The following is a 12,656-nucleotide window of genomic DNA, read 5'->3' on the forward strand; positions in this document are numbered from 1 at the left end:
GATGTACGGATTTTGTAAAATCTCTTCCATCTGCCTTTCATGGAAGGTTAGGTGCCTTTCCTTCCATTATCCACTCACTGATGGAATTGGATTTTTCAATTCAAATTGAATTGAATTTGCACAAATTCACACTTGGGAAAATGTGCACATCCCCCCCCAAATGAGCACTTTCATCCTTTAGCCTATGGAGGAATTGTGCATTTTTGGCCAGTGTCTTTTTTATTTTATGCATTTTTCTACAACTAAATTTTTGTAAAATTCCGGAAAGTAAAAAAAACAAGTCCGCAAGTCTGCGGAATCTGTGTGACTGGGGAAAAGCCGGTCCACTGCAGAATCCATGGGTCAAATTCACAGAAATCCGAACTCATTTGATTCTGTTGTGGATTTCTCTGACATCCTTAGTTAGGAGCATAGATATAAGAGGGATCAATCCAGTACACTAGTTGGACAGAGCTAGGGTGCCCATCTGTCCTCTTTTACAGAGGGTAGTCCTCTACTTGAAGGTCTCCTCCATTTGAAGGGCTGTCCTATCCTAGTCCGGTCCAGTTTGAACCATCAGAAGGAAGAGCTGGGCCTTGGAGCTGCCCATCAAGAGCACCTGGACAGCTAATGAAGTAATAGCAACTGGTGTGTGTGTGGGGGAGAAATGTTTGCAAATTCCCAAATTTCAGAAAATGTTAAAAAAAAATTAAAATTTTGAAATGCGCACTTTGAAATGCACATTCAATTTTTTTGCATATTTTTATGCTTTTGTCAATGAGGAGAAAGTGAGCCCTCTTCCTGTTCAAGATGCACCCTCTTCCCATTCAAACAAGCTCAAAAACAGGTTAACAACAAAAATGGGAGCAAGCCAAAACAAGCTTTGAAGTGGTTTTGGGAGAATTAGGTGAGCTCGAAAACTGCTGGGTTCTCCCATCCTTTATGTTGAGTGCTCATGAGTGTGCACCTCAGGGAGAGCAGGGAAACAGGTTTTTGTCACGTACTATGCCAGGGGTAGGGAAGCTTTTTCCATCGAGGGCCGCATCTCTCAGAGGCCAGTGGCCATGTGCCAGTGGACATGGCTGAAGCCAGTGATGTGTGCAGCCAGAGGCAGTGGAGGCTGATGGCTCCCATTTAAGTGGGGCTGTGATTCCATTCTGGGTTTAAGAACATAAGAAGAGCCCTGCTGGATCAGACCAAGGGTCCATCTAGTCCAGCATTCTGTCCACACAGTGGCCAGCCGTCGACCATGAAGCCTCAAGCAGAGCATGAGTGCAACAGCACCCTCCCGCCCAAGTTCTCCAGGAACTGGTGTACTAGGGATGCACGAAAGTCACTTACCTGGTCTCGCAGCTTGCTTCGCGGTGGGGGGGAGGTGCTTTGCTGCTCCCCCCAAAGTTCAGGCCGGGGGGGGAGGCTTCCCTCCTCACCCGGCTGAAATTTAGGCCAGGGGGGAGGCTTCCCGCCTCGCCCGGCCGAAATTCAGGCCGGGGAGAAGCGCCCCGTCTCCCCGGCCGCGAACTTCAAAAGAAAAAAAAACGCCCCTGTGATAGGCTACGTAACGATTAACGTAGCCTATCACGGCTAGATCTGCAAAGTCAGCCGTGATAGGCTACGTTAATCGTCACGTAGCCTATCACGGGTGACTTTGGGGGAAAAAAAAAAGCGCGTATGCAAATGGCGGCCCCCATAGGGAGCCGCCATTCGCGTTCCTTATTTGGTCCCTGTAGTCTACGTAAAGATTTACATAGACTACGGCGAAAATAAGGGCAACGCTATTTGCGTTGTCCTTATTTTCGCCGTAGTCTACGTAAATCTTTATGTAGACTACAGGGACCAAATAAGGAACGCGAATGGCGGCTCCCTATGGGGGCCGCCATTAGCCGTACGTGCTTTTTTTTTTTTTTTAAGTCACCCGTGATAGGCTACGTGACGATTTACGTAGCCTATCACGGCTGACTTTGCAAATCTAGCCGTGATAGGCTACGTTAATTGTCACGTAGCCTATCACGGGGGCATTTTTTTTTTTTACTTTTCTTGGAATGGCGACAGCGGCAGCCGGTCGAAAGACCGGCTGCCACCCCCGCCCCTGTCGAAGCCCTGCCGAACCACCGCTGCAACCTGCCACCGGGAGCGACATTCGGGAAAGGTAAGTTCCATCCCGGGGGGGGGGGCGGAGAATTTCTCCCCGAAACTACTTCGGGGGGCCGAATACGTTGGCACTCGGCCCCCCGAAGTTTCGGCGAGAAATTCTCTGACACCCCTATGGTGTACACAGGCTCACTGCTTCTGGTACTGGAGGTAGCACATAGCCATTAAGACTAGTAGTCATTGATAGCCTTTTCCTCCAGGAATTTATCCAACCCTCTTTTAAAGCCATCCAAAGTGGTGGCCATCACTACATCCTGCAGCAGTGAATTCTATAGTTTCGGTTACAACCAGCCAGAGCTGGTCTTATCAGTCCACCATTTGTATGTGAGTATGCAGTTTTACATATGTGTACTTTGTAATGTAGACCCTGATGCTGGGAAAGACCGAAGGCGAAAGGAGAAGGGGACGGCAGAGGATGAGATGGCTAGATAGCATCACCGATGCAATGAATATGGACTTGAGCACGCTCCGGGAGAGAGCGCAGGACAGGAAGGCCTGGCATGCTATGGTCCATGGGGTCACGAAGAGTCGGACACGACTGAACGACTGAACAACAACTTTGTAATGTATTTTACTTTTAAAAGTGATATTTAAGTGCCCAACCATGCCTACCCTTGACGCAGCCCTGAATGCTGCCCACTCACAGTAAATTGCAGCTGTTACCTGCAAGGGAGATTCGGTGACAGAAAGAGCCAGTTTCATGGTTTGGAGAAGCATTCCACAGCATGCAGCAAATCCTTTCCCATGCTCTAGAAATGGGGACATAAAATAGTCAGCCAGGAAATCAGTACTGGTGCTTAATAATCAGAGTATAATGAAGCAAACAATGGAAGTGGATATAACATATGGTTTGGCCCTGTTTTAATCAGATTGTTGGCTGCTTTGAAGGTAAGTCTATAGAAAACTGAGCTATAAACGTAGTGAAATTAATAAACAGATAAAAACAACTGGCAACGGTTGGCGACTCACAGACACAGTGGACTGAAAAATAACTGTGTTTGAGGCAGGGTGAAGAGATAGGAACGTTCTGTCGGCTGTGTATCAACCTGAGATGACCGAGTCATTCATGCATGCAAGTTGCCACTTGGTGCTGCAGATGGAAGATATTGGAAATGAAGCAATCCAAAGCTTGGGTGAAGAGTGGGGCCATCCTATGTTGGCCAAGTGTCTTTGTTCAGTTGTCCATCTGAAGGGCTAACAGAAGACAAAGAACTGCAGGTTGCAGCATCTACCCAGGCTAGTGTTCATCGAATCATGGAATAGTGTGGTTGAAAGGGGCCTACAAGGCCAACCCTTGAGGGTTGTTGAAACTCAGGCCTTTGGGCTATATCTAGCTCACCATGGGGACCATGTCTGGCCCACCTTGGAGACCAAACCCAGCCCTCCAAGATTTCCCAGATGGATGCACCCCCTTCCCCTGGACATAAGGACATAAGAAGAGCCAAGCTGGATCAGACCAAGGGTCCTTCAGCTTTCTGTTCACACAGTGGCCAACCAGCTGCCCATGGGAAACCCACAAGGAAGACATGAGTTCAATAGCACCCTACCACCCATGTTCCCCAGCCACAGGTGTACATAGTCATCCTGCCTCTGGTACTGGGGATTAGGGATATATGAGAATTTTTTTTCAGTTTGCAAGTCACTTGAAAATGCCACGTTTGCAACCCTGAACACAAACATGAGCAGGCATGAATGTTCTACAAAAATGTTAGCAAATTCTGAAACTTCCATTCCTAGAATCATAGAATAGTAGGGTTGGAAGGGGCCTACAAGACCATCGGGTCCAACCCCCTGCTCAATGCAGGAATCCAAGTCAGAGCATCCCTGACAAATGGCTGTCCAGCCTCATATTGAATGCCTCCAGTCTGGGAGAGCCCACTACTGCCCTAGGGAATTGGTTCCATTGTCGTATTGCTCTAACAGTCAGGAAGTTTCTTCTGATGTTCAGCTGGAATCTGGCTTCTTGTAACTTGAGCCCATTATTCCGTGTCCTGCACTCTGGGATGATCGAGAAGAGATCCTGGCCTTCCTCTCTGTGACAGCCTTTCAAGTACTTGAAGAGCACTATCATATTTTCCCCAGTCTTCTCTTCTCAAGGCTAAACATGCCCAGTTCTTTCAGTCCCCTGATCATCTTTGTTGCCCTCCTCTGAACCTTCATTCCTGTTCCCAACACACACAACTTTCTCAAAATGCGCAACGTTTTGAAGAACAAACCAAAAAACAGGTTGCAAACAAAAAAGGAGTGTGCCAAACTGAGCTTTGAAGTAATGTTCAGAGAATTTCAATAAGCTTGAGCATCTCTCGTTGTCCCGTCTCTATTGGAGGTAGCATATAGCCATCAGAAGTAGTAGCCATTGACAGCCTTCTTCTCTATAAATTTGTCGAATCCCCTTTTAAAGCCATCCACAGGGATGGCCATCACTATATCTTGTGGAAGTGAGTTCCATAGTTTAGCTGTGCACTGTGTGACAAAGTCCTTCCTTTTCTCTGTCCTGAATCTCCCACCAATCAGCTTCATGGGATGACCCCGGGTTCTAGTATTATGAGAGATGAAGAAAAATGTCTCCCTATCCACTTTCTCCACAGCAGGCATAATTTTGTACACCTCTATCATGTCTTCCCTTTCCATTTTTCTAAGCTAAACAGTTGTAAACAAGATCCACACCCTTTCTCCCAACTGCCAATTGTTTCATAGTTTCCTAGCTTTTGCACATTTTTTCCTCTATTCTAAAAGGTTGAAATGCCTTGAAAGGTTCATTCCTGGCAGTATGAGCTTTAAGTGAAAATATCCTGCATGGCTGAAAAGGAAGTACATCATTTGTGCTTCCTGTTTATCACACAAATGACACATACTGGAACCTGCACCCCCATCTGCAGCTGCCAGAACCTTGAAATCCAACGAACCAATTGTTCCGGAGGCTCAAGGAGCAGTGAAATCCATCTCAAAAAGGCTACATATATCTTGCCCTCGTGCCATCCAATTAAGACTCTGGTGTATACATTATTTATGGAGACCATTAGTAAGTCAACATCTGGCAGGCCTTTCACAAGATAGATCTGTCCTCCTGAGTATCTACACAATCCCTCATTGGGAATAAAATAGGACAGGGGTCATGCTCCCTGTGTGCGGTGGGAGGGCTACAGTAGCAGCTCCATGCCTCAACAACACCTTCAAAATACCTGATGACTCTCTTTGGTAGCCCACATCACTTGCAAGCAATCGTTTGAAGGCCATGTCCAACACCAAAAACACCCATTCCTGCAGTGTACACGCATGTACATGCATGCTGTATTGGCCTCAGGAGCATAACCAAGTCACCTAGAGTGGCCTGTTAGAGTGGCCTAGAGATCCATAATGCCTTGCTTAAGTTCATTATTAGTGCAATTCCCTTGCTACTAAGCCTCTGAGCATGTGAAGATGAGTCAAAGGGCTGATAACAGCCTTAGCACATTCCATACTAATGAGCAGAGTGTCTTGTGCCTGGGAAGCGAAGTTTGTTTATCTTAGGTAGCTGTGCTGAGAACCAAGTACTGCTGGTCTATGCTGGGAATGAACGCCGGGGGGTGCTTGCTGTTGTTATGCTGCCTCATTGATAACATGTATGCTATAAAACCCATTGTACCCCATGGCTCTTGGTTCAGAGAAGCTGTCTGATCCAGCCATTGGGTACCCCTGTGTGCTGTAAGTTACTCAATAAAGTATCTCCTTGTAAGTAAACCTGGGTCTGATTTATCACTATCTTGGCACTTCTAACCTAAGAGTTCAACACCCATAGCCAGGGCAATACACACGTGCATCATGCACTGGGACCCTGCCCATTACACACAGTCCATGCTAGAGATGCGAGAAATCCTAGGATGATCGGTGTCAGCAATGCTGCCTGTATGCCCCAAATCTGTAATATTGTGGGTTTCTTAATACGTCTGACACATGGCTTATTATCATACCTTCATATCAGGGTAAGCAACTTGTGGCTCACCAAATGTTTTCACCTAGAACTCCCAGCATCCCTCACCATTGCCTATGCTGGCTAGGGCTGATGAGAGTTGTATGCCAAAACATCTGGAGTGCCACATGTTGCCCAGCCCTGCTTTATACAAAACTGTGGTGTGACCACACTTGAGGGTACTGTCTAAAGATCTGGCCACTGCATCTCTAAGGGTACAATCCTATTGACTGTACCCTTGATGATCAGAACCCCCCAACCCGGAGGCTTCCGAACTTCCAATTCAGGGTAGGAGGAGCGGTGGAGCAATCTTAGCCTCCCCATCCTCCCACCCTGCAGATTTCTCTAGATGGGCTTTTTTGCCTATCTAGCGAGGGTGCATTGGAGGGGGAGGGAAGGAGAGTCTGGAGGAGGCTCAAGACAGCTCGTATCCTGGTCTCTCCAGTCTCCTCCCCTCCCCACCTACCAGAATGCCCCCTTTCCTCCTCCTCTGAGGTCGCTTTTCCAGCCTTAGGGGGTGGGGACCAGCATGGTTCTTTCCCTGCCAACTGCAAGGGGGAGGAGGATCAGATCTCTGACTCCCCCGTCCAAGGTTAGAGCACTGTCTCCAACCCAGAAGGAGGAATCCCCAGTATCCTATGGACCCTCAGACAATGTCTAGGGCTGTAGGATTGCTCCCTAAAAGGATATTCTAGAGCTGGAAGAGGAACAGAAAAGGGTGACCCAGATGATGGGGCAAAAGCAACTCCTCTAAAGGGAAAGGTTACAATGTTTAGGGCTTTTTAGCTTCAAAGTGAAGCAAGTAAGTAAGGGGGCATGATAGAGATGTATAAAGTTATGCATGGTGTGAAGAAAGTGGATAGGGAGAAGTCCTCCCCATCACTCCTCTTTCATAATCCTAGCACCTGGGATCATCCAGAAGCAGAATGGTGGGAGATTCAGGACAAACAAAAGGAAGGACTTCTACACACAGCACAGAGTTAAACGAAGGAATTCGCTGCCACAAGATGTAGTGATGGCCACCAACTTGGATGGCTTTCAAACGGCATTACACAAATTCCTGGAGGAGGATAAGGCTTTCAATGGCTACAAGTCCAGATGGTCACACGCTTCCTCCAGTATCAGAGGTAGCATGTCTCTGTATACCAGTTGCTGGGGAACATGAACATATGTGGCCACTTGTGAATCACAAGAAAAGAGGACATGTAGCACCGAAAAAGATGACAAAAGAGGACATTGGTTTACATTTTTAAAAATGCATGAACTAATTTATAGGTGTTGATGCAAATTTAGAGGTTATTATTATAATTTAAATAGAAATACAGTACATAATTTCACCATAATGTGGAAGACTGTGACCAGGTGTCTGCCTCTTCAGTCTGCTGTCCGGGTGCTCTTGATGGGCAGGTTCCAGGCCCAGCTCCTCCTCCTGAGGAGTCTTTATCTTTAAACCAGACTCAGAAAGGACAGCCCTTGAAACGGAGGATGCCTTCAAAAGAGAGAACAGCCCTCTGGCAGCCTTTCAAACAGAGGTCTGTAACAGAGGACACATGGCCACCCTATGACAGGAGTGTGCTCTTGCCCTCATGTCCTGCTTTGGGGCTGCCTGTAGGCATCTGGTTGTCCACTATAGGGAAATAGGACACTGGACTAGATAGGCCTTTGGTCCAATCCAGCCCAACTCTCCTTAACGTTGTTATAAATAACCAACCCTTGGCTGGGCCCAGCGCCTGGTGGGTTAAGAAATGGCCTCGCTATTAAGGACTCCCTGGTGGTTGCGGTGTGGTCACATGGTTCTCCAAGCACCGTGTTGTTGCCTGTTCTTTGACCCCAGGCATGTAAACACAACCACATTCTGGCAAGATGCTGAATATCCCTGATTATGTAGAGGTTCTGGGCCCACTGCCAGCTGGGAAGACCCTGGCTTATGCTTCCCTTGGCAAGCCGCCCAGGTCTGCTCTGACATGAGGTGGCAGGAGAGCAGCAGTAGACGCACAGCAGGGGCAAGAGTGGAGTGTAAGCGATTCCTCTTTCTTTCTCTAGTTCCAAGTTCCAACTAGCTGAAGCAGGCAATACGTGCCACCAGCAACTGCATCACTGCAAAGGAGAACCGAAAGATGGTGCACTCCCCCTGTCCCCAGAGGCTGAGACATTCCAGCACAAGGTTGAGGTTCTGCTAGGAACGACAAAGCCTTTGCCACGACCGGTCCAGCGGCTCTGAAAAATTCCAAGCAATTTTTCTTCCTGTAAATCGTATCATCATCATCGATTTATTTCCCTGACATGCAATTACTGTTTCTGTAATGCTGTTTAATGTATTTGGGTGCAAGCCTATGCTTTCCAAATATCCAGTGCTCTGCCGGCAGATGTCTGGCAGAGCAGAAGGAGCAAAAGAAGCAATCTTCCCTTCTCCGTCCTCCTTTAGGGATGTCGGAGGAAGCCGTCTTGGGGGTGGAGTTTGCCAAGCTTTCAGCAGCTCAGCCCCCTGGACTTTGGCTCACTTACCCATGAACTGGCCCAGCTTGATCTTCATCGAGTCGGGCCAGCTCGTAGATTTTCCTCTTTTTTTCATCAGTAGAAAGTTGCGCAAATTCCAGCTATAATTTGTGCAAATTCAGCAAATTACAGCCAGAATTTGCTCAAATTAAGCAAAGTGCGCCTGCAATTTGTGGAACTTTCTATTGACAAGGGGGGGGGGAATACAAGAAGTTCCCAGATTTTGGGAAAAGCCTGTAGCTCGGCTCACAAACACAAGCTGAGCCAGGCAAGCAGCGGGGATCCATCGGGCCCAAAAAGGGCCGGATTTTCAAAGGACAGACATTCCTTTCTGTTGCTTTTCCCACTGGATGTGCTTTTGAGCACATCAAGTGTAGTCATGGGATGGGAGCTGGGGGGCTTTAAAATGCTGTGGATCTTTAGCACCTCCCTCCAGACCCCTCATTTGCATCCTCACCTGATGCAAATAAGCAAGGGCCTCAGGTGAGGAAGCCACTATGGTCTGGATTTCCCCTCCTGAGGTCATAGCGGTGTCTACAGCCTCAGAGGGGGAACTCCAGAATATCCTACAATCCCTGGGATGCTCTCCTGGGACCATAAGATTGTTCCTGTAATTGTTTTATATTGCACTCCGAAAAAAAACAAATGACCACCAACAGCACATTCAATTTCAACATTTCAACATTATTATTTTTTAAATCTATCAATTTATAAACTGGATGCACTACTGGTGGTCATTTGTTTTGTTTTGGGGTGCTGTATCGTGCACCTCTCATTCCCTCCATATCAGTAATTTTTCATTGTTTTCATATTGGCTTCTACATTGTACTTTATATACTTCTTCGGTAAACTGCTTAGAGATCTTATGGTATCAAGCGTAGTTTAAATAAATAAAATAATATAATTTTATTGCTGGATCCTCAGTGTTGTCAATGTTTTTAATTTTAAGAATGTTTCTAATGTTTAATATTGTGTTAATTTTGTGTTATGTTGTTGTTGTTTGGCTTGATGTTTGTAAACCACCCCAAGGGCCTTTTCCAGTTGGGCAATAGACAAACCTAGTAAATAAATAATAATAAAGCATTGCCACACAACAACTCAAAGCTTGCCAAGTTTGTTTGTTTGCAAGCATTTATAAAACACGTACATTTCCAGATTCCAAAGCGGTGTAAGCCAATGACAAAAACACAAACTTAAAAAACAAACCAACCCCAATATATCAAATATATTGTATGTACATATGCCTAAGATGGTGAGCTGAATGTCTCAGGGAAGGCTTGTACAAACAGATGTGTCTTTGACACGCTCCCAAAGATTAAAAAATGTTGGCTCAGGTCTACTCTCAGGGGGAAGATTATTCCACATAGTGGGCACTGCCAATTCATTAAATACCTTGCTCTGAACCACTGTGGTTCTTTGCAGATGGCTCTTTCTATTGATCTGTGGAGCAAAGTTTAGAGGCAGATTTTGGGGGTACCATTAGGGCGCAATCCTATTGGGATAGGCAGCCACCTCTGAACTCGATGGCGACTGCCTATCCAAAGCGAGGTAGGAGAAGCGTGGAGGGGATTGCCCCCTCTGTGCTTTCAGCCACCCTGCATTTACGGCTAGACAGCCGATTTCGGCTGTCTAGCCATGGGACCCCAAAGCATGGGAAGTGGCAGCTGGACAACACATAGGATGTGTCATACCAGCATTTCTGACTTACCCACCCCGACACGCCCCCAGGAACACCCCGTTTTTGTTGCTCTGTGCTCCCCTTCCAAGCATGGAGCACAGGGCCATTCAGCACTGCCTATGGGGTAGCGCGGGAGGGGGTGGTCGGTTCTCAGGGAACCGACCTCTCCTATGGCCGTCTAGCCGCTAACTAGCAGCCATAGGTTTGCACCCTTAATGGGCAGAAAACCGTAAAACTAGTTTTGCTTTATAGTTATATTTGTGATCGCCATCTCACAGGGGTGTGACTTGATTTTCAAAATGTCTCTGGTGTCGTTGGTGGAGGGTTGGAATGGCGTTTGTCTTTGTTGTCGTTATAATAGAAGACAATGTCACTAAAACCAGTTCCATCGATATTGGGAGCGGTGTGCGTGCGTGCGTGCGTGCGTGTGTGCGCGCACAGGGAATCATTCCAGCCAAATAACATTTCTACACACAGAATAAGCCACTGGCAGATTCCCCCTTGAATTGTTGCAGCAAAAATAATGAAATTTGCATTCCAATACACACTCTTTCTTCTCTCTGGCATTTTCCAGAAGGAAGAGCAGAAGTTGCAATGCTGAGATTCAGGAAGGCCAGCCCCCCACCGTCCCCCCAGCTGAAGTCAAGCACAACTTTGCCATGAACAGGGCCAGCACAACATCGCCTGCTGCCTGAGGTGGGAGGACAGGCTGCTGCCCTCACTCCTCCCCTGGCAGCCTCTGCTGCCACTGCCATCACCGTCCTTGTCGTATCTCTCCCCCCTCACCAATGACATCCTCTTCCCCCCTTTCCCTTCCTCCTCCCCATCCCCATCTGATTCTCCCTCAATGCCTCGCTGTGATGGCTCCCTCCTCAGAGCAAGGCATCGGGGAGATGGCCCTGGATGCCATCTCTGCTGCACCAGCACAGGTGATCTCCAAGGCCACCACCCTTCTGGATCTGCCACCTGAAGCAGGGCGTTCACCTCACCTCATGGGTTGGCCAGCCCTGGCCGGGAAGTTGGCCATTACTGAAAATAGGCTACGAATGACAAGATAGGAAGCTTCCTTACAACAGGTCAGCCCATTTGAACAACTGTTTGACCAGCATTGCCTACTACTCTGACTGGCAGCTGCTCTCCAAGATCTCAAGCAGACGCACTTGCCACCACCTGCTGCAGGATCCACGAACCTGGGACCTTCTCCATGTAAAGCAAGTGCTTCCCACTGAGCTATGTGTCAGGGTGGAAACTGAGCCCATAGAGTCCCAGAGCAGTTCTGATTCTGAGGGGGAACAGCAATCTGTGGGAGAGGAGCTCGCTCATCTCTCACAAGCACAGCAGCTGGCAGAGATTCCTCCTGCCAGCATTCCTGGGAGAGATAGTGACCCTGGCAGCAAGAAAGCACTGGAGGGGGGCTTGCTGGACGCTCGGTGCAGACGCAGGGAGTGGCAACAGATGGAGGGCGCCGAAAGGAGGTGCTCCACTCGTTTGGCGCTCAAACAACAGTCGTGTCCCAAGGACCCAAGGGAAAGAGGGAGGATCTCTCTATAGCCCATAAGTTCAGAATCTTCCTGCCCTTCTCCTTCAAACAGGGACCAACTGCCTTACCTGGAGCTTAGGCTACCCTGCTATCTTTCCCCAGTGCTGTTCCTTGCTTAGTCGCTAGTGATTAGTATCTGTAAGAGTCATAAAGTAATAAAGGAATAAAATCTTGGAAAGAATCCTCGTTGTCTGTTTCCTGAGTTGGCTATTGGAGGGGACTGCAAGAGGCAGCTAAGGCGCTCCTGACACTATGGTCCTTCCACTAAATAAGAATCTGCCATATACCAGGTCAGACTACTTGTACATTCAGCCCACTCTTTTCTTGTCTTACTCTCCAGAATCATGGGTAGAGAATCTTTCTCATCACCTTGGTCCGTTTTACCTGGAAATGCCTGGGACTGGATCTGCAGTCTAATGGGCATTCAGACATATATACAAACAGGAGTTCGTGCAGCATTTTTTCCTAATTTGGGGAAGGGGGATTATTTGCCATCAGTTCCGGCTATTGGAGCCAGTAAAGCAGCAATACTGGCTGTTTCAGGGGGTGGGGGGAGGGACCCTGGCCCATTGCTGCTTTAAATTACCACCACCATTTGCATGGTCATCACTTGCTGAGGATGTGAGTTGTAGTCAAACACATCTTGATGGTGCCAGGGTGTTGGGAAGTCTGGTGTGACTTACAGAAGAGTTGCCTTATACAGAGAAAGCATGGCAACACATAATTTAGTACTGGAAACTATAAACGCAGGCTAGAGCTAGTTTAGTTCAAATCAACTTACTTTATTAGTGCTTTTATACACTTTGTCAGAGAATGCTATCTAACTCTGCTACAAGTACCCCCTAAAACTGGGTGGGTGAGTG

The 12,656-nt window shown here is 47.6% G+C and overlaps 1 protein-coding gene across 1 annotated transcript in view; it reads right to left on the minus strand.

Annotated features, from left to right (window-relative positions):
- Window positions 1-2,691: 2,691 nt before the first annotated feature.
- The window catches only part of PI4KA (phosphatidylinositol 4-kinase alpha), a 150,325-nt gene continuing 140,360 nt past the window's right edge, over window positions 2,692-12,656 (minus strand). The window contains exon 61 of the mRNA XM_084819625.1: window positions 2,692-2,879. The gene's annotated coding sequence lies outside the window, so the exon portion shown is untranslated. The remainder of the gene's footprint in view (window positions 2,880-12,656) is intronic.

This window comes from Heloderma suspectum, chromosome 13 (assembly GCF_057233095.1).
Source record: "Heloderma suspectum isolate Gila_16-S chromosome 13, 16-S_ref, whole genome shotgun sequence".
Lineage (NCBI taxonomy): Eukaryota > Metazoa > Chordata > Lepidosauria > Squamata > Helodermatidae > Heloderma > Heloderma suspectum.